General features: G+C 35.4%; 1 pseudogene; it reads left to right on the forward strand.

The window, feature by feature from the left end:
* Positions 1 to 22,789: 22,789 nt before the first annotated feature.
* Positions 22,790 to 22,890, forward strand: LOC123637577 (annotated as a pseudogene).
* The last annotated feature ends 460 nt before the right edge of the window (positions 22,891 to 23,350 follow it).

A 23,350-nucleotide genomic window follows, 5' to 3' on the forward strand; every position in this document is an offset into this window, starting at 1 on the left:
TGCTTCCAGGCAAAAAGCTGGAATAATTATAGGGGTTCACCTCATTTGTTTCCCCTTCTCAGGGATCAAAGTACTGTGCTGCCTATTGTCCAAAGTCTGAAAACATTTGCTTCGATTATTTTGTTCAGATTTATAACTTTTTATGTCAAGGGGGTGGGCCCAGTACCAGTTACTCTGTCACTGCCGGAAGCAGAAGTCCACATTCCTTCTAATAATTTTTAAGGTATGAAATATCTTTAAAGTCTAGGAACAAATGATTTGATGATTCCTTACCCTATTATCAGATCTAAAACTGTAAGTCATTCTAATATTTGGCAAACATACCAAACATCTTCTGTGTGCCTGTCATTGTTAGGTGCAAGGAATCAAAGGGGAATAACCTGTGATAACAGAACTCCTATCCTTGGGAAGGTTGAAACCTAAGAAACGGAAGCTATTATAATACGGTATGAACTATCCTATATAATTATAAATGTGCCAAAAACATATTTGATAGTAGGATTATTTTTTGGACAGAGTAGGTATCAGGGCTATCTATGATTTTATGTCCCCATGGATTGCAAGAGATGAAACTTTCCTCAGAAAATTTATGTATGATTTAATATTTGGCTTCTCCCCGGTAATCTAATTTGATAACTAGTGATGAAAATTATTTCCATTTCCCTTGCTTAAAAGACAAATTATGAAGAATTTTTACTTTTAAATAAATGCAGGGTATGAACTAGAACCAGATGAACCCCAGTTTCTTATTATTTTGATTTTGGCATTCGATATGCCTCTGTTGTCTCACATTAGGTCACTGCCAGGGATCTCAGATCTCCAGGCATCTCTGAGCATGATAAATCTAGGGCCAGGGCAGGCTAGCTTTTTCTTATAATAGCTTTATTGAGGAACAATTTATATGCCATAACATTCACCTTTAAAAAATGTACAATTCAGTGGGGCTTTTTTTTTTTTTTTGTATATTCACAGAATTGTGCAGCCATCACTGCTATTTAAAGTTAGAATATGTTCATGACCTGATTCCATTAGCAGCCAGTCCCCATGTCCCCCTCCTACCAGCGGCTGGAAACCACTAACCTTTTTTCTGTGTCTATAAATTTGTCTGATCCGGATATTTCTAATAAATGGAAACACACTATAATATATATGGTCTTTTGTGACAAGCTTCTTTAGTTCATCATGTTTTCAAAGTTTATCCATGGTGTAGTGCATATCAAGTCTTCATTCTTTTTTATTGCTGAATTAAAAAAATGGCTTCTTTATTCATGGATATACCACATTTTGTTTATCCATTCAACAGCTGATGGAAATTAGAAATGGTTCTACATTTTGGCGATTATGAGTAATGCTGCTATGATTATTCATATGCAAGGTTTTGTGAGGATATATATTTTCATTTCTCTGGGATATAAACCTAGGAGTATAATTACTAGGTCATATCATAAATCTGTATTTAATAGTTTGGGGAATTTTAAAATTGTTTTCTAAAGCAGCTGCACTATTTTGCAATCTCACTAGCAAGGTATGAGAGTTCTAATTTCTCCATATCCTTACCTACACCATTTTTGACTGTCTATTTGATTTTAATCATCCTATCATATGAAGTAGTATCTTGTTGTAATTTTAATTTCTCTAATGACTAATGATGTTGATATTTTTATAGGTTTCTGACCATTTGTGTATATTTTTAAAGAAATATTTATTCAGATCTTTTGCTCACTTTTAATTAAGCTGTCTTTTTATTGTTGAGTTGTAATAGTTTATTATGTAACCTGGGTACAAGTCTCTAATCAGGTAGATAATTTACAAATATTTTCTCCCATTTTGTGGGTTGTTTTTCTTGATGATGTGCTTTGAAGTACAAAATGTTTTAATATTGATGAAGTCCTGTTTGTCTGTTGTTTCTTTTTTCATTCATTATTTCTGTGTCCTAAGAAACTATACCTAACTCAAGGTCACAGAAATGTACTCCTATGTTTTCTTCTAAGAATTTTTTATTTAATTTTCATATTTGGTCTTTGATCCATTGTGAGTTAATGTTTGTGTATGGTATGACAGAGGGGTCCAAATTAATTATTTTGCATACAGATATCTAATAGTTTCAGCACTATTTGTTGAAAAGACTCTTTTTCCCCATTGAATTTTCTTGGTGCATTTGTTGAAAATAAATGAATTGTAATGTACGTCCATTTATTGGACTCAAATCTCAGTTCTCTATTCCACTGATTGGGGGTCCCATAACCTCCAATGAGTACCAACTTTTGTACTTGATGATTTGCGTTGCTTTTGCTTTTCCAAGATTCTGTCTTTGAATTTTGATAGTTTGATTATGACGTGTCTAGGTAAGTTTCTCCTACTTATAGTTTATGCAGCTTCTTGGATGTGTAGTTTAATGTTTTTCATGAAATTTGGGAAGTTTTTAGCCACTATTTCTTCATATGTGCTTTCTCTTTCTCTTGTTCCTCTCCCTCTGGACAACCTTTATGTGTAAGTTGGCATGCTTGATGTTCCACTGATCTCCAGGGCTCTGTTCATTTGTCCTCATTTATTTTTTCTTTATCTTCCTCAGACTGCATAATCTCAATTAACCTATCTTCAAGTTTCCTGATTCTTTTTCTGCCACCTCAAATCTGCTGTTGAGCAACTTTAGTGAACTTTATATTTCATTTATTGTATTTTCAAACTTTAGATTTTCTGTGTGGTTCTATTTCTATTTTTTTTCTCTTTACTGATATTGCCTATTTGGTGAGAGAATGTTCTCATGAATTTTTTTTAACTGCTTACACATAATTTTCTTTAGTTCTTTGAACATATTTATAATAGTTGATTTAATGTCTTTATCTTATAAGGCCAACATCTTGGTTTCTTTAGGGATAGTTTCTATTTGCTATTTTGACCCCAGTACATTAGCCATATTGTCCTGTTTATTTTTATATATTATTGTTATTGGAAACTGTACATTTTATAAATAATAAAGTGTGGCATCTCTAGAAATCAAATATTCCCTTCCAGTTTTTTTAAATTTTATTTCCAGTTGTTTCCTATTTTGTTAGCTTTCTTTTTTAGTGACTTTCCTGTACTAATTTTTTAAAGTTTATATTTTTTGATACGTGGAGACACTGAAGTGTCTGCTCAGTTAGTGTTCCACCAGTGATTGGATGTAGATTTTCTTAAATTCCAGGAACCAATTATTATCCCAGCCTTTGCTAAGAGGTTGTGTATGTGTGTTGGGTTCACCTTCAACACTTTGGTAGTTTATAACTCTACTTTAGCCTTCAAAATTTCTGCTGTGTATAGCCCCAACTTTAGCCAGAAGTGAGAAATTAGGCTCTTCTTAATATTTTTTTGGACACGCACACAGCTTTTCACATGCCTGTGGCCTTCTTGATCCCTAAGAATATTTTGGAGCTTTTCAAAGCCTCTTATAGGTACCATATTTTCTTAATTTTCATTTTAGGTTTTATGGTCTGCCTCTTATATACTTCCAGTGGTATCTTTACCTGAGGCAACTGCAATGTTAAAGAATTGTCACTGTTTGTTTTCAACAAACACTGTGGGGAAAGTGTTTTTCCCACTGAGTGATCATTGAGTCAGGTTAATTAAACATGGGTCCTGTGTATAAGGCTTTTTCATAGAATTGCCAGAAAGTCAAATAATGACAACTCTCTGAGGATGGAGCTTTGTGCGAAGCTCCAAATCTATCCCCACCCCCACCCAGTGGCAGTTGGCCTGCTGATTGTGACAGGTTTCATAGTTGTGAGGCTGCTAGGTGGTGGAGCCTGGGCTTTTGGTGTACCCATCACCCAAGGAGCATACATTGTACCTCAAAGGTAATTTTTCATCCCTCCCCCCGCTCTTGACCTCCTCCCTTATCAGTCTCCAATGTCTATTATACTGCTCCGTGTGCCCTTGTGTAGACACACCAACATTTTAAACCTTAATATAAATATAGCATGAATATTAGATTATAAATTCAAATTTTATGAGGAATACATATTTTTTGTTTTTTTAAGTTTAATTCAATTTGTATGGTAAGCTCAGATTCATTCATGCTGATTAAAATTTAGTCTCACTAAATTTACATAAAGTCTTTCCTTGTATCTTTGTGTAAGTACTTTAAAGTTATCTAACATCAAGGTGGGGAAAGAAAGTATGCGATCTTCCATCTTGTTCTGTAGGTTGATAACCACTGAGATGCTCACTGACCCTTAAAGTCCTCATACTTCAGTCCATTTATATCACTGCTAAGACATTCCAGTTTGTGTGGTCCTTCAGGTCTAGATATGCTACATGCTATGCTATATCCTCTGTGTTCTCAGAAAATACTAGGCTCAAGTCACATTGGGACATGAGATCTCTATGAGGTCACATCTACCAAGACAAAACAAGATATTCTCTCCCTTCTAGGGGCTCTACTTAAGATAGTCTTAGTCTCCTCAAATCAATCACGTAGGGGGAATTGGTCATACCCTGAATTCCACAAGATGGAAGGGCACGAAACAGAGACCCACAAACATCTAGGTTCTTTTTGCTTTTCCTCTTATCCTTCTCCTGTTTGGACTGGGAATAGTTAGTCTCAGAGTGGAGGCTTTGTTCTGATTTCATTTTTATCCTTCCACGTCCATTATATACACTCTGTGTTCCTTCCATCTTCTTTAAAGCCTGGACTTTTGAAACTAAAAACATGAAAAAATTTCCTTCTTGTTGGTTAGCCCTTTCCTTTTTTGAGATAAGCTCAGAATTGTCTAGCTGTTACCTAAATTCATATCAATAACAGTTAGAGGAGAGTCAAGTTAGAAGGTATATCTGAGGAAAAAATGGTTAATATTTCCAAAATACCATCTTATCACACTAAGGAGGACAACTGCACATCTGACAATCTGCAACCAATTTCTTTTTTCACTTAAGGGGATATGTTTAAACTGCAACCTAATTAATTTTCATCAGTTATATTAAAAAAGATTTCAGAATATATTGATACTCAGGAATATTTGTTGATATTTTGGGACACAATCTTTTCAGCCCTTTCTATCATTTTGGTAGAACACTACATTTCACAACATTATAAAGTGGAGCACTGAAGGAATGACGAAGCAGATTTGGATCCAAATATAATTTTCACCTGAAAAAAAAAAAAACAAATTTATTGTTCAGAAATAGGTGTGTTATAGAAAAAGACATATTCTTTAAATTGCATATGCAAAATCTCTTTATTCCCTATCATGATTATTACAGGTCACTTTTATCTTCATTTTTACCATTAACAGTCAAGTGGAAGAGATTCAACTTATCTTTCCAATCAGTCTACCTCTAACCCCCAACTCTGTTAAGTAATTAACTATGTCTTTATTCATACATGTAAAAGTCTAGGAAGTTTGCTATTTGAAATAATCTTAGAGACCCCTTTACATAGAGCAAAATATCCTTATGTGTAACATAAAGCACACCCCCAACTCTATTTTTGTCTTTGTAATTTCCATTTTTCATATAGTATGGTCCATAAAGCACAGCTAAATTAACAGTAATTGCTCATTATATTTTTTGTGCAGGCCCATAAAACCTGAATCAAAGCAGACTTGTTTTATCTATATTCAGATTATACTTGAAGTTTTTCACAAATCAAACTGGACCATCCAGCTGACCTCATCTGAACAGGTGATCTAGCTACACTCACCATTTTACATGTTCTGAGGGCCTGGCGCTCCTTTTGCTTCTCCTCTGCCAAACACTTTAGGCATTTCTTCTTGGAAGGAGAGTGCATTTGGTGCCCTTGTTTGAAACCTTATCAACTTCTAATAGTCTTTTTTTTTTCCTATTCTCTGTGGCTTGGAGGAAGAATTTCTTGGTTTTCAACCCCATTGCGCTCCTGTATTATTCTTCTAACAATTACCATCCCTGTCCTTTTTTTCCACCTTCTCCTCACTTCCCTCAAAAGTTTATAGCAACTTTAAGCTATGTTCATGAAGAAACACAGAGGTCTAGTGAAAGAACACTGTATTTTGTTCTCATATTGATCACAGTACTATACAGCTGTGTGTAAAAAGATCTTCCTTAGAAACATAGAATGTTATGTCCAATAGAGTCCTTAAAGGCCATAGACTTAATCTTGGGTCTGTAGACAAGTAAGTAATCAAGAACTCAGCATGACCAAATAACTTGCTCAAGATCAAAAATCTAGGAAATAATGGAGTCAGCACTAGAATTGGAGCTTCCTTACTCTCATTCTGGCACTCCTGCATGTATAAAATTCTACCGAGTCTAAGTTAATCTTCTCTTGTTGATTAGGTGGCTAAATGTCTACCATGTAAGACGCTGCTGATTCACTAACCTACCCCACATTTTTGAAAGACTCCTTCATCACTTCTATAGAAGGTGGAAAAACGTAGATACTCACTTTCTCAAATTTCCTTGCATATGGAAATCACTGGCTACATGACACCATTTTCACTGGTAAAACATGCATGAAGTCTGTTTGTGGGAGGAGTGACATTTGGGAGAGATTTGTGTTCTTATAAAAAGTACAGAGAGCCTGGCATTACACCTTCCCTGTTTCCATTACTTTCTTCCCTAAATTCTGCTGTAATGCTGAAAACTTCAGCAGCTCTCTTACAACTATAAGGAACAAAACAAAAGAACTGCAGTGACGCTAGCCCTTATATTGTTGAAAGGTTGAACTAATGTCAGCAGCTACTTAATACAGACATCTTGTTTAATGAGAAAAAAATTGAATTATTTAAGCTACGATGCCAGGTTTTCTGTTAACTTGCAGCCAAAGCCTTCCTAACAAATAAATAAACCCAATTTGAAAGATCAAATGAAATGGCACAAAGGTATCTGTGTGTGAATATATATGTATATTTTAAACTTTATTCAAATATTCAGTATTATTTTTAAAAACTAAAAATGTGTCCACTGCATATTTAAAACATAACTATTGTGTTTTTAATTCTCATTTATTTTGTCCCCAAATATATTACAAAAAGGTGTAAAGGTGATACCCTATAAGCTCTTTATAACTCAGTTATTTGGAATTCAGAATGTATTCCTTTTTGGAAATTCTATGTAACTCATAATGTTGAAGTTTCTGCATCCTACAACAATGTAGCTGTGATAGGATGTTAGTCACAGTACTATAAAATATTATCACCAGTTTGTATGGGAGAATTGATAACAGAATTTATGTTGGCCCACATGCCACCTTCCTCTCTGGCAAAATATCCACCAGGGGGGTACAATAGGCCCCTCCACCTACCATCCCACCTGTTGAGCAGTGGCAGCTCCAAGCAGCTGGTCATAGTCCCACAGCCTGCAAAAATGTGTAGCCAGTCAGATCTGGAGAAGCGAGGAGCTTTGCACTGGAATTTGGTATAGGCCAACAGGAATGGTTATCAGTCAAAGTCAGTCCCTTGTCAACCACTGTTAATCTAAAAGCAAGAACACTACCCTGAAGAATATTTTTGTGTATTGAATTCATAAAAATAGAGCCACAGGTAAGGGGAGCTCATCTTTGTTCATTTTGTTACTCTAGCTGACTTCCCACGGCCCAGTACTGAGGTGAAGGGAGAAGCAGAGAGGGACGGAGAATGCTAGGAAGCCGTGTAGAGTCCATGGGGAAGGGAGAACTGATGGGGACTCCAGCATGGGGAGCAGGACAAGCTCCTGTAGCCATCAGTCTTGATTAGTCTTCCCTGGTGGGGTGAGTGGGGAGTGCGTAGGGGATTCGTATGTAAGATTCCAGTGGAAGTTGCTGTGTCCTTCCTTATCAAATGGAAAGGAATGCTCAAATCCTGCTTGACAATTCAACTGTGCATTCCCAGTGTACTTACTGTATCCAGAGTGGCCAGGGAGTTCCAATAGTTCTATCAAATTTCAATTGCTTTAAAGAAAGTAATTTTGAAGAGAAAAAGTTAATTGCATGTTTCATGACGCTTTTACTAAAGTACAAATTACACCTGCATTTTGGGAGTGCAGTTTGGCATTTACTTGCCCAATACCTAGTTCTGTTGATGGAAGACGACACTTCACTTCTGCCCCTTAACCTTTCTTTTATCTAGCTCTTCCTTTATGTGTGCACTTGACCTCCCATTTACTGTCTTTAAAAAGAATTAATGTAGATCTCAGACAAGACTTTATATATAAAAAAGATTAACAAGTATTTGGATGGGGAATAGAGGGAAGTGAAAGAGATAAAAGAATTAAAAGGTATTCTTCTCTGGACTCAGATATGTCTTCCCAACTGTGACTATTATAAAGAGTAATCTTATGAAAATCTAGCTCCCATAGGTAACTTAGAAGCAATTAAAATAATATTAGTGTTTTTCACAACTTTACAATGTTTTTATGCATGTAATAAAAACCTTACTAATTATTGCAAAGTTATTTGTATTCAGATTTCAAAGCAAAGAGATAGTCTGTGCAATGTAGAATCCCGAACCATCAGCAGGAAACTGGCTGATAGAACCAGAATTTTCCCTTCAGCATCTCCAGTTGCCTCAGTGAACCTCAAATAGGATCCTCTGCTGGCAAATATTAGCTTATTGTAGTTTTAAAATAAATAAATACCTTGAGCAAATGTTCAATGACACCCAAAATTGGTTTTCACAAACTTACTAAGTATAGTATCTGTTCAAAAAAGGCAAATGATTTCTAATGGAAAAAATATATAAATTTCTGAATGGAGAGCATACATTTCTTTAAATGGATGAAAACTTTCAGTGTGATCCGAATGTAATCAACATTCAAGCCTTATTGTATGGAAAGAAGAAAGACAGAGGCTTGTTAAGCAATTTCCCCAGTTCTGCTCATTATCAATTTGTTGGGAGGAGTACAGTACAACCCACAGTGCACTTAGCACGTGCTAGACATCCAAACCATAGGACTGATTCCTCAACTCCTCTGATGGGCGAACATGTGACATGCTAACCAGACAGGCTTTTAAAGGCATGTTACAGAAAATGTGGAGAGGAAGTTTAGTGTGGTTTCCTGAGTGTAGCAAGGGAAACTGCAGAGATAGAAAGGCCCTTAAAGGTCACCAAAATACAACAATTCTGTCATTGTAAGTAAAAGGAAATTGAAATCCAGAACGATCAAGTGACTGGCTCAAGGCCATCCATTTAGTGAGTGTCAGAACCCAGGATAAAAAAAGGTCTCAGTTTTTAGGAAAATACCATCATCCCTGCATACCTAATATATGTGATGCTCTAGCAGAGGTATGTTGACAAGCATATTAGCAAACAGACAAGCCTTCTATTATTACTTTGAATACAATGAATATTACACGGGGGTGGGGTGGTGATCTAGGGACAAGGTTGAATTACTTTAGGATAAAATTCAAATTCTTTGTCAGCCCCTTGACACCAGGGGCGAAAACAGATGATGCCAATCTGAGAATAGATATTAGCCACATGAGTAATCCCCCCTCAGATAACTAAGAGTTGTCCACATTTGTAATCATCAGGGGCCCTGATAAACTGGATCTCACCTAAGAGCTGGTAGCAGAAAAGAATTAGATTCCCTATCGTAGCCCCTTCTTTCTGACTAAGGTATAAAATTACAATAGCCAAGCATCTAGGATAATTTTCTAGGCTGACGCATCCATGATAACTCAGTAGCTTTGGTGCCCTTTGCAATAAAAGGAAGCACGGAGCAAGTAAGTCAATCTAATTATGAAGTTTGCCGACGTTCTGTTTAAGTCCATTAAGTGCAATAAGCCAGCCCAGCAGAGATCTACCTGCAGAATCAGATTATTACTTCACTGTTACACTTTACAGGGAGTAAACAGTAGAAAAGATCGTGAGGATGGTTTATGGCTGAGTCCAATCACAGGTGTTCATCGGAGGGAGAGCTCAGTGATGTTTGCCCATCTCCTGCACCCTGCAGACTTCTGAGGAGCACTGCAGCATGCAGGAAGCTGCCCATGGTGGAAGAAAGAAGTTTACAGAGATGGAGTTCCAGGTAATGACCTACTTATGATGAACCACATGAATCTATTAACCTGAAACCAGTGCATTAAAAATCAAAATATGTTTCCATTCATTATGTCTTTATTTTGCAAATTGCAACAAAGGTGTCATTTTGTTATAATACATATTCACACACACATACACACACACACACACACACACACACACACACACACACACACAAACAACCACATAAAGAAGACGGGGTTGGGGGAAATAAAGGAAGACAGAGGACTCAACCTGTGGCAATGTTAGAAAGGTTCAGGCTGCAGAGGGATCTAAGAGCAAACAGTAAAACTACCTTTGGAATTAGGAAGCTCCTTGACTCTTTGCATTCTCTGTTATTCATGCTGTGCCCTGTCATCAAAAAGAAGGACTGAACTGAGAGCCAGAACTTAGCTTTGCACTAATGGTTAAGGTGTTATTTACGTGGCTAACATGTAGACTGACCTTTGTTGGATTGTGGAGGAGACCCTAAAATTTCAAACCAGGAAGCATGCCTCTGAGAACCAACTGCTCTGGAGGGAAATGAAATATTATCTTCTTCCTTATCCACAATTTTGTTTGGTAAGCCTTCAGATGGTAGAAGCCATGGATATGGGAATCCCATGAGAAGCTGAAGAAGTTACACCTTTGTCCATCACTTGGCAGGCTTTTCCTAGGGGTACCCACCAATCTCCTGTTTCTTCTATGGGAGAAGCAGCAAAATATGGTGGTTAAGAAAGTGGACTCTGGAGCCCAAATGCTTGGGTTCAAATTCTTCCTATGCCTCCGTTACTTCATCTATAAAATGAAGATAATGATAGTAGAATTTTTAAATTTTTCTATGTAGATTAAATGAGATTAAATGAACATGTGCCGATTACTTATCACAGACTACATTCTGGCCTGGTTCATACCTATTGTCAATGCCTTGCTGCTTCCTTTCACAGCTTTCCGTCTGCTTAACACAAATATATTCTGACATAGGTTGTGGAATCCCAAGACTTAGCTTAAAGCGATTAAGAGCACAAGTGCTAAGGTAAGATAGACCTGGGCTAGAATACTGGCTCTGCTACTTGTTAACTCCATGACTTTCTTCAACCATTCCAAGGCTTAGTGTTTCTTTATTAGTAAATTAAAGATAAGACCTGCCTCTTAGAATTATTGGGAAGGTTAAAAATGATTGATGTATGTAAAGTGCTTAGCATGGTAACCTGGCAGAATAAGTTCTCAGCAAAGAGACTATGGAACTATTATTTTTATTGTAGCCTAGAATAGCCAAACTAGAAGTAAATCTAGAAATCTAGTGGAAGACACATGTTATAAGAGAAATCTACCCGTCCATCTATCCCTTTAACCCTCCCTCTCCCCACTTTCTCCATTATTCTAGTGGCAGCTAGACCATTCTATTCTTCTGCCTCAGGGAAGAGATGTGACAGCAGAAAGGAAAGATGGGCAGTATGTTTTTAGCTTTGAATTTTAAAGGCTAAGACACTTGAGGCAACAGAAACGACTCTATATTATAAACTATCAACTGGAGAATAAATTTAATGATAAAAGAACTAAGTTTCCCACACCCTGAAGCAGTCTCCCACCATGGACTGGGGTGAGAAATGATGGATGCATATAAGTTGCTAAATCTCAAAAAAAGTGGAGCCCAGTGCCAGGCTCCCTGGGTCAAGTCCTGGAAAATTAGTGAAACTCCTAGATTTGTACCATTGGCAACTTGTTTTCCATTATGCAGCGTGTGATTACAGGAAGAAAACAAATCACCAAAAGAAAATGTCTCCATGCTGTATCTAGAATAGCAAGGTGTAGGCCACCCCTTCAAGAGTTTACCACATCCAGTGAGCATTAGAACATGAAAGTAACAGAGAAAGTCACTGAGGCAGAAGAGATTTGCAGATAGAAGCAGAGGGTACTTTAGCTGCATCCTATCTAGAGTGACCACAAGGACCACATGGGAAAACGATGTCTCAGTGTTTGCCATCATGGACACAGATCATCAACAACCAGATACCTCCAATCCCTTCCTCTTCACAATGAGGCCCTGACACTAAATAATTCTCCTAGAATCTAGGAACAGCCTTGGAAAAAGAGGTGCATCTCAAAATGAATGATATTACATTTATGCCATCTTGACAAAATAAAAATTAAGTTAAATTATAGAAGAAGAAATAAATATGTATATTTCTTGCACAGCCAACTTTGTGCAAGGACTAGAATTACTACCTGCTACACAGATGGGTAAACTGAAACTCAGAGAAATTAAAATAAATTGCCTTGTGTCACACTGTCCTCTGTTATCAAGCAGAGCTATTTTAGCTCTCTTTCTAACGCAATAATTAGAAGGAAATTTTCATCTTACTTTATATATCCCTGTTGACAGAAATAGTCTGAATCTTGGGATGTGATAGCATAACTGACTTTTAAATTATTTTTATCAGGGCCTTTTTTTCAAACAAAGTATTATGTAGAATTCCAATATTTAAAAAGGTAAACATAGAGCTTCTTTGATTAAATTGGAATGGATATTTCCTGATTTCCTTGAAACTCCTCTCTGTAGCAATAGAACTCTGAAAAACAAGTTAAAGCTGGATTCGTGGAAAGGCCACCTTACTGAAAGTCTGGAAACCTGGGTTGTGCCCTCTACTCTGATTTTCACCAGCTGGCCCTAGAGTAGGACCCTAAGCCACTTTGGGATGCATGCACTTCCTTCCTTTTCCTGATGAAGAAAGTGAGCTAATAATTTCTGATCAAATTTTTTTAATTATTTAAATACATATAAAAATATTAGATCACAGAAATTCTGTCCATCCAATCCAGCCATTATTGCCTAGTGTTATGCAAATGCACATTGTTACTCCTTTTCTTTGTTCTTTCAATTAAGAAAAATGCCCAGAATGCATTACTACCCTCTCCTGGAACAGCATTTAAATATGCAAGCACTAATGATCATCTGGATATGAAGAGTATACGGTATCAGCCCAAGCCTTCTACAGAGAATTACAAAGCAGAAAAACTACAAAATATAGCGCTATTTGAAGGCAGCAAAGGAATCCAGGATTTAAGGGATTATAATTTTTAGAGCGAGAGAAAGTATATTGAGATGAGTTGACATTGTGTTCTACTTTCTCCTTGAAGCATTTTACCGTAAATAAGTTGCTCAAGGCCAAGGAAAACCAAGAATAAGATGGTGGCTCAGATCTTTCAGTAGTCATGTGGTTCTGGACAGTAAAATATGGGTTCCACTCCTACCAAGGCAGCCTGGCCTTCAGGGGTCAAAGTATCAGAGAAAAAGGCCATGTAAACATAGAAATCCAACATTTGATGCTGTTTTTCTTCACAAGGCCTTTGCCAATTCTGAAGTTAAAAATGGCAAGAGTCAAGGAAACCAGATAGAAAATAACAGCTTAGCAATTGATGATTTTATGGTGCTTGGAAGATAAAAATTGGAGTTGAGCTTGACAAGTTGGAGTAAACTGGGGAATATAGAAGCTTTCAGTTGAGGGACCTGAAAAAGAAATGGAACAGCCCTTAGGAAGAGTGAATTAGCTTCAAGACAATTCCTGATCTCAAGGAAATCTATTCATATTCTGATGCTTGCCAAAAGAAACGTAAACATGATATGGAGGAAAATAACATTATATAGAGCCTCTATAATTTTCATATATAATGCCAGGCAAAAATAACTAGGCACATCAGGAGATATGACCAAATAACTGGAAACCAAGAGACGAAAGAAATAGAAAATTAAACAGGTATAGAAATGATTAATGTTAGAGTTAAAGTTCAAGGACTCTAATATAGATTAGAATGATCAATATATTTTAAAAAATAGATGGCAAGTTGATTTTATAAAAATAATAAAATATGAATGATAGTATTTAAAAATGTAATGACTCATGGAGGAGCTTAATAAATAGATTTACTGCACATTAGACACAGCAGCAGAAAGGAAAATATCCAGACGGAGGTACAGGAGAAAAATATATAAAATATATAGAACATGATGGAAAGTTCTAGTTTAAATGTAATTAGAGTCACAGAAGGGAGAAGCAATGTTATAAGGGAAAATAGCCAAAACTTGTCCAAAATTAAGAAAAGATATTAAGTTACAGATGTAAATAACAGTGTGAACCAAATACAGAATAAATTCAAAGAATAATACACCTAGTCACAACATAGTAAAACTGCTTATAACCAATAACAAAGGGAAAATATTAAAAAGACAGAGATAAATACACATTATGGTTTATATTAATAGATAATTATTTTCAAAGAAACAATAACAAACTCACAGCTGACTTCTAAAAAAAAACCTATGATGCCAAAGAGCAATAGAATGCAATCTGAGAGGGCTGAAAGAAAGTAACTGTCAAACTGTAATTTTAAATCCAGGAAATTTTTTTTTTTTAAATATCAGTAATAAAGAACATTTTTAGACAAAAAGAAAAACTGAGAGAAATCATTATTGACAGACCTGTAACAAAGAAATTATTAAAGGATGATCTACAGACAGAAGGAAAATTATCCCAGAGAGAAGTTTAGAGTTTTAAAAATAAATAGATACATAATGGTAAATATGTGGATAAATCCACATAATCACTGAATGAATAAAATATTAAAAATTATTTTTGAGGGGTTTGGAATGTACAGAAAATTAAAGCGAACAATAACACATATTTTGGGAAAGGAATAAATAGAGTGAAATTATCTCTTGTATTGTCAGAAAATTGGATAAAATATTAACTTACAGTAAATTATAATGAGCCAAGGATGCATACTGTAATATCTAGGGTAAACACTACCATAATAATAAAGGGATGCATAACTGAAATATAACTGAAGGAAAGAAAGAAATATTAAAATAATTGCCAGATTATAGTAAAAGAAAACACTAAATTGGGGAATATCTACTAAAGCTGATACACGCATTACCTTTGACTTATCCATTTCACTCACTCCCAATAGAAATGTATACATGTATAAAAAGGTACACAGCAACATTACTCCTAATAAACAAAAATTTTTAAAATGGAGATAACCCAAATGTTAATCAAGAGGGGATTGAATAAATAATGCTATAGTCATACAATGAAATTTTCTATACCACTGAAAATGAACAAGCTACAGCTACATTCAACCATACAGATGAATTTTACAAACATAACATTAAGCAAAAAAAAAAAAAATTCAGATATAAAAGAATGTTTACTGTAGGATTCCATTTATTTAACATTCAAAAGTTAAAAAAAAAAAGATGAATCTGAGTTGTAAGAATTTTTACATAAGCATTACCTTGGAAGTGAGTGTTATAGGGCATTGAGGAACCTTCTGTGTATTGATAACATGTAATTTCTTCATCTGTGTGGTGGTTACATGGATGTGTTACTTTATAAAAATGTCTTCCACTGTACACTTAAAATTTATACATTTTTCTCTATGTATGCTCAATAATAATAATAAAAGAACAGAGAAGAATGAAAATGTAGAAGCACTTATTGGTGTGGTGGATAGTCATCTAGTTGAGAACAATGATACTGATTTTACATCATGATGAGCAAAAAATTGCATGGAAGCTTGGGACAATATAGTTGGTCAATTTTTGTAAGGTACCAGCATGCTGAACTCTTACTAAGTATCCCAGAATTGAGCATCACATTGTGGTAGATAAAAAATGTCCCATATCTTGAGTAACTTATCACAAGTCTAGTGAAGAGCCAAGGTATACATACCCCAAATAAAGAATAGTCCTAATAAGTTTGTATTAAGGACAAAAGTATATTAGAGACTAAAATGTACAGACAGTATGAAAATAGAGTCATCAAAGTTGGAGGAACAAGGACAGAATCTGTAGGGTGTGGAGGTAGGCTTTAGATGGAAAATATCACAGGACTACAATTTTTCGTTTGACCAGTGAGATTTATATCTGGTCATTGGGATCCCCTGAGGAAAATTAGTTTTGTCTGATTGTCTATGACAGGAAAATTCCATTCTGGATTGCTTTTTGCAGATTTTTTATAGTATACATAGCAGATAAATTGAGTCACTCTAAAAAAATGAGATTCACCATTTATTTCCCTTGAACTCAGTGAGGAAGATTTGGGCTGAGTGGCTTAAGTGGTTGAAAATATCTGCCTGGCTGTTCTGGTCCCTGGGCAACCTCACCCCACCTTCCTGGGCACCCCAGAATGCCACTGAGAGCTCAGGGGACACAGGAAAGCCCAGAAGGACAGACTTTAAAAGGACCCCTCGTGGCAGATTTTAAGACCTGAGGTTGTTTTTATTTATTTCTTTTCAAACTGCATTGACTAAAAGAGTTAATTTCCCCTGAACCTTTAAGCATTAGATGGGCCCACACCTTCCAAGGACTCTTTTCTTCTTTAAAAGCACAATTGTTGTTCAGTTTCTCTCAGGTGCAGATTCATTAGCTCTTGACTGGCTCTCCTTGTTTGCCGACTACTTGTGGAAAAAGCCATTTACCCTGGTGAATGTCAAGGTTAGTGCAAACTGTCCTTGTCATCAGTCTCTCTGGCAGAAGGTCAGGGATAAGCTTTCCTCAAATGGGCAGCGTCAAACAAAGCAGAGGCTGACTTAACTCACCCAAAGGAAGAAAGGAGGCTTGGGCAGGGGTTGATAAACATTCCTGTGGGCTTTGAGGACAAAAGATTAACTCCTCCCTTGCCACTTCGAGAACTGCACACTCAAAGATGCCTTACAATATGTAGATATTTTAGAGCATATGAGAGACGTTTATAAAGTAATGAATAGCTCTCTCTATCGATCCATAGCTACACCTCTATCTATCTGCATATCTGCCTATCTGTCCATCATCTATCTCAGTTGTTCAAACAAGTTTATACCTGTCTAAGTTTCCAGTTTGGAAGTATATCCTTTTACCCTACTCTGATTGATCTTTATCTTTTTTTTTTTTGTAATTTCTTCCCTCAGTTTACTTTTTTTTTTTTTTTTTGAGACAGAATGTCACTCTGTTGCCCGGGCTAGAGTGCCGTGGCGTCAGCCTAGCTCACAGCAACCTCAAATTCCTGGACTCAAGCGATCCTCCTGCCTCAGCCTCCTGAGTAGCTGGGACTACAGGCAACACCATGCCTGGCTAATTTTTTCTATATATATATGTTTTTAGCTGTCCTTATAATTTCTTTTCGTTTTTAGTAGAGACGGGGTCTTGCTCTTGCTCAGGCTGGTCTCGAACTCCTGAGCTCAAACAATCCACCCGCCTCAGCCTCCCAGAGTGCTAGGATTACAGGCGTGAGCCACCATGCCCGGCCCTCTCAGTTTACTTTTATAGACAAGTTATAAACCACACACAAAGAGCTACCACATTCTGAAATAGATATTCATTTATTTTTATAGAATAATAAAAATTATAAAGTTGGAAGGAACCTCAAGATTTACCTAGTCCAACCTTCCAACCAACAAATAAATCCTCTGCAGCAATGTTGGCAGTGGTCATCCAACCCCAGCCTGATCACTCCTAATGACTGACACATCCCTGCCTCACAGGCAGACCCATCCAAAATGGGGAAACTTTTATCATTAGAGACAAAGATCTGTCTTATACTTAGCTAAACGCCATCTCTGTGGGAATTCAAACTGTTGGTTCAAGTTCTGCCCTCTAGTGTGGTAAAGAGGCCAGTCTTTCCTCAACACACCTCTTCAAATATGTGAAAGAATAATCATGCGGTGTGTAGGGTTTTCCCCTCTCTTGGCTAATGATCCCAATTCTTGCATGAAATGATTGCCCAATAGTCCTTCTGTTTGTGCTCCTCTGAATGACCACTAGCTATGCACTCTCAGACACATGTTATGTTAACAGACAAAAGCCTGTATCATTCTTCCAAAAATGTACCGGGACCCCAGTATACTATACTCTTCGGTGCACCATTTGCTGTACTCCCCTTAACCTCTTTTCCTCAGGGTTTTGCTGAGCAATTTTGTTCTTCTCTTTCAAAGTTTTTCACAGAAATCTTGCTCAAATCACTAAAATATCATCCCTTTCATAATTTACATGACCTAAACACTTTTCCAGCAAAATAAGTCTTGCTCTCTGGTCCTCAAATTTAGAATCATTAGAAACAAATGCTGATTTCTACTCACAATTACATTTGTCCCACATGAGTTAGAAATGAGACATCATTAAGGATGTGCTTCTTACATCTTTAGCATTTTGTCTTTTATATATAATAATCCTGATTTTCTTTCTTGTGATTTTTCTAAATCTTTTTCTAGGACTTAAATTTTACAAATTTTCTTTCATCTCTCTAGAATTCCCCCATATTATATAATTATCTGAAACATTAAAAAAGTTCCTCCTTTATTTGTTCTCTTTTTACCTTCTCCTCTGGCAAGGAGACAAACTACTATTTATACCACATGCAACAGTACTGAACATTAACCTAGAACATAACAGAGCATTAGAATGGTTCCTACAGAGTCACACCTTCTGGATATCCAGATGAATAGTGTCTCGTGTGGCTTCTCCTGGAGACTGTCTTGTAAACTGTCATGGCAGACTGATGCTTTGCTCGTGTATTCGCTGCTGAAGGACTTCTCTTTTTATCAAGTCAGCCCGATGACCCTACCCTCCGAACACACCCTTCAGCTCCTAACCTCCCAAGGTTTTAGCAATTGACACAAATAGACCTTAGTAGATACTAGCCTTATCTTCTTTAACAAACACCTAAAAATACCAACAATTTTAGAAGGCCTTTCTTCTTGAGTTGTGTCATCTTTTAGAAGGACTCCTGTTTCCCATCAGCACTTAGCCCTGTCCTCTGTTCCCACAGCCATCATATACTCATTCAGACACTTAACAGCTTAGACCTAGGAACTTGCAATAAGTTTCTAACTGATTACCTTGTCCCTAGACTCAAAACCTCGAATCTATTCTATATGCAAGCACAAAATTTACTTTTGTATTTATTCCCTGACTCTCTAAAGCTCTGAGTTTTTCCAATAGGTTCATCTCTATAGCTAGCTTTTCACAGCTATAAACCAGTTCTGAGCCTAATAAGACTAAGTTTTATGTTTTAACAAATATAGGTGACATTATAGTAAACATCATTTAAGCCATCATTGAGATATTTAATAATTGTTTTTCTTTTCCTTAGAAGGAATCTTCCCAATGCTCATTTAACAAGAATGATTCATTTAGAACTAAGGAGGACATACTAACCCCTCCATGAAGGTTGTTGATTTTGAAAATCCCTGAACTTGTCCAGGAAATATCAAGGATGAGGACAGTTCCAAACTAGGCTTATTGTTACTTTTTTTTCCTAAGTTCGACCTCACTGCTGCAAAGCCTCACCGGGCCCCTCAGGTACTGTGTGCACAGTACTCCCAGTGCTCCTCCGTTTCCCCTCTCCTGCTATTGACGGCACGATCTGCACAGGTCGTGAGGAGAGAGGCTCACTCAGACACAGCACCTGCTAAGAGGAGGAAAATCGATTTTCATCATCCAAAAATACAGAAATGCTGGCACACAAACTAGTTGCTTGAGGTCCCTTGGGTCTAGAAGAGGAGTCCCACTAAGAAAGACATGCTTGGAACAAAAGTCAATACTCTCTCCATGTAGCCAGAATAATAAGAAAGGTAGGGAATGAAGAGGTAGAGGATGGAATGTTCCTGTGTAGGTGCCCAATTCTACAGTAAATGCCACATGGAATATACAGCCATTTTGCATTGCAGTTTAAAGTGAAGATATTTCCGAGAGCAATGTATAAATTCTTTGATAGTCTAACCATTCTAAAATGCCAAATTCCCCTGAAAGGAATAACCTACTGGTGATTCATTTTTGTGTTTAACTGTTTGCTACTTTTCATTGTTACTTTTCATTATGATGTTTTCCTATTAGACACTTTACTTAAAATTAATATTTCAGGTTGGGATTTCACAATTTGATTCCAGAGGTAGTTTGTAGGGAAACACAAAAGTATAGGTTTCGTTCTTAAAATAAAATGTCACAAAAAGGCTGATAATGCCACAAACCCTTGACAAAGTATTATGGTAATACTGTCATCAATATTTATAATTCATATTTAAATTACACAAGCAAAGCACAAACACAAATTTGTTTTATAAACTGAAGCAATATGTAGCTAGATAGACTAAAAGTAAAAATCTCACTTTGTACATCCCCATTCTCACTCCTCTCCACAGAACTGATCACAACTGTTATTAAAGTGCATCTTCCAGACTTTTATCTATTCGTTTACATGAATTACATATTCACATATGTGTATTTAATATATAAATTGCTTACTTTTGTATAAATGAGAATAATTGATATTGTTTTGTAACAATTTTTTCACTTAATTCTTGAAGACCTTTCTATTTCATGATTTGTAAATTCATTTTATTCTTTTATATCTCTGAATAGTTTTCCATAATATGAACAAACTTAATTCCTACAAATACTTGATTATTGAAACTTATTAGAATCTTTGACCCCCAATTTTTCTCAATTATGAAAAAAAGTTGCTGTAATAAAAATCTCCTTACCTGCTTCTTCATACACTTTTCAAGTATTGCTAAAGAATAAATACTGAAAAGTGGAATATCTATGTCAAAGTCTATGGGGATTTTGAATGTTGATATTAATAATAGATCTTCTCATTTTGAACCATTCTTGCATTTCTGATATATATCATACTTATTCAGGATTTAGTAGTATTTTAGTAGTTTACCTATTATAGTACTAGAAATAATTTGTTTATATGTATTTAATTTGTTTATATTTGATATATTTGCCTATATTTTGCATCTATGCTTAATAATAAGATTGTCTTATAATTTTTTTTCCCCTTGGTTGCTTTTAATGTTGTATTCATCCTGTTTGGGAATCAGACTCATATTATAGTACATACTTGGAAAGTTTCCTTCACCTTTCTAGAAGACTTTTATAATGCATAATTTTCCCAAAACTTTGGGAAAGATAATTGAATAACTCTTGAGACACTTTTTAATAATTCAGACATTAGAAAAATAGAGAGAAGTGCACAAAATGTAGTTTATATCTCGATGACTATCACAACAGAACCTCCACGTAATAACCATCCACAGCAGGAGATAGATTATCACCAGGACTCAAGACAACCTCCATTCATGTCTCCTTCTAATCAACCTTCTTCCTCCTCCAAAAGTGCAATCAATACCCTCATTTTGAACATTATAATTTAGTTTTCCCTGCTTTTGAACTTACTGTAAGTGGAATTACATAATATGTATCCACTTTCATGTCTGACTTCTGCTCAACATTATATATCTGAATTCCTTCATGTTTCAATATGTAGCAATAGTATATCCATTTTACTGCTACATAATATCCCATTGTGAGATATATTATTTATCAATTTACTTAGCAAATATATTGTTTCAGGTTTTGGCTATTATGATACATGCTTCCATTGACATCCTTTGATGTTTTTCGGCACTCACGTGCATTATTTCTATTGGTTACCCTAAATAGTAGAATTGTTTTAGGAGATAATGCCAAACAACGGTATCAGTTGACATTCCCAGCTGCAATGTCTCAAAAGCAATGGTCCATGGCCCCTATTTTTGCTACAACTTTTCATTTTCAGTCTTTTTAATTTTAACTAGTCTAGAGAATAGGTACTGATATCTTATGCTTATTTCGATTTGCATTCTCCTTTTGAGCATCTTTTCATATACTTATTGGTCATTTAGATAGTCTCTTTTTGAAGTGACCATTTAAGCCTCCAACTTTTTTGGAGATAGAGGAGGTTGTGTGTTTTCTAGATGCTCTAAAATCCACAAACAATATGAAATTGATTATGTTATTCGTGCCAGGTAGGGGTCAAAAACCTTTTATTACCCATTTGGATATCTAATAGACCCAGGAAAGCTTAGTGAAAAGATTATCCATTCCTACTTTCCTACAGGAATCTCTATCATGAATCAAGCCTCCATATGTATGTGTGTGCGTGTGCCTGTGTGTGTGTGTGTGTGTGTGTGTGTTTCTGAATCTGTCCTATTTCATTAGCATATTTTTCAATACCACGCTGTTTTAATTACTGTAGTTTCAATATAAGTCTAATGTCTAATAGACTAAGATTTTGCAACTTGCCTTTGCTAATTTTGCCTTTTCTTTTTCCATATACACTTTGGAAATAGCTTGCTAATTTCCATAATATAATCTGTTAAGGAATTTGTTAGGGATTGTATTGAATCTAAATATCAATTTGGGGAGAATTGATATTTTTACAATCTTGAGTCTTGCAATCAATGAACATAGTATTTCCTCCATTTATTTAGAACTTCTTTATTTTCTTTAATATTGTTTTATAGTTTTCTGTGTAGACTTCCTGTACATCTTGCATTAGATCTGTTTCAAATAATTTGTTATTTTTATGCAATTGAAATGGTTTCTCTTGATATATTTTATTTTCCTCTACATTTTAGAGGCTAGTATACAAAAATATAATTAACTGTTATACCTTATTTTTTCAAATATTCTTTCATATTCTTATGATTATAATTATATCATCTTTGATAACAAAAATTTTAATTCTTTCTTCTAATTTCTATGTCTTTTGTTTCTTTTTCGATCTTTTTGCCTTCAATATGACCTCTACTAAAAAATTGAATAGTATTGGTAATAGGAAGTGTCCTTGAATCATTCTCAATATTGAATACCTTTCAAATTTTCACCATTAAGTATGATATTTGTTACAGGCTTATTTATAATTATATTTTATCAGATGAAGAAAGTTTCTTTCTATTCCTAGTTTGCTAAGCTGTTTTGTTTATCTGTTTGTTTGTTTTAATCATAAGCAACATCAGCAGGAATGGTGGCGAATATTAACTATACTATTGTAACACTGGAATGATACAGAGAAGATTAGCATGGTCCCAGGGCAAGGATGACACACAAATTTGTGAAGTGTTCCATAATTTTACATGTTAATTAATTTGATAGTGATAATCATTATACAAAGTGTACATACATCAAATCATCATATTATACTTATTAAATATACACAATCTTTGACAATTAAATATTTTAAAATAAAAATGATAAAAAATAATATTTAAAGAAAATTATAAAAGATGCAAAGACACAGGAAAGTATGGCCCATACACAGTAAAAAAAAAGTCCATAAATAAAATCTATCCTGATGAAACCCAGAAGTTTTTCTTTCTAGATAGACTTTAAATCAGCTATTTAACATATATTCAAAGAATTAAAGAAAGCTATATCTAAATAACTAAAGGATAAAATAAAAGAATAATGTCTCACTAAATAGAGAATATAAATTTTAAAAATCTAAATTATAAAAAGAGCAATGTGGACATTCTTGAGCTTAAAACTATAATAACTCTCCTGTTTAAAAAAAAAATTCAGAGTTAAACAATCC

This window comes from Lemur catta, chromosome 4 (genome assembly GCF_020740605.2).
Source record: "Lemur catta isolate mLemCat1 chromosome 4, mLemCat1.pri, whole genome shotgun sequence".
Taxonomy (NCBI): Eukaryota; Metazoa; Chordata; class Mammalia; order Primates; family Lemuridae; genus Lemur; species Lemur catta.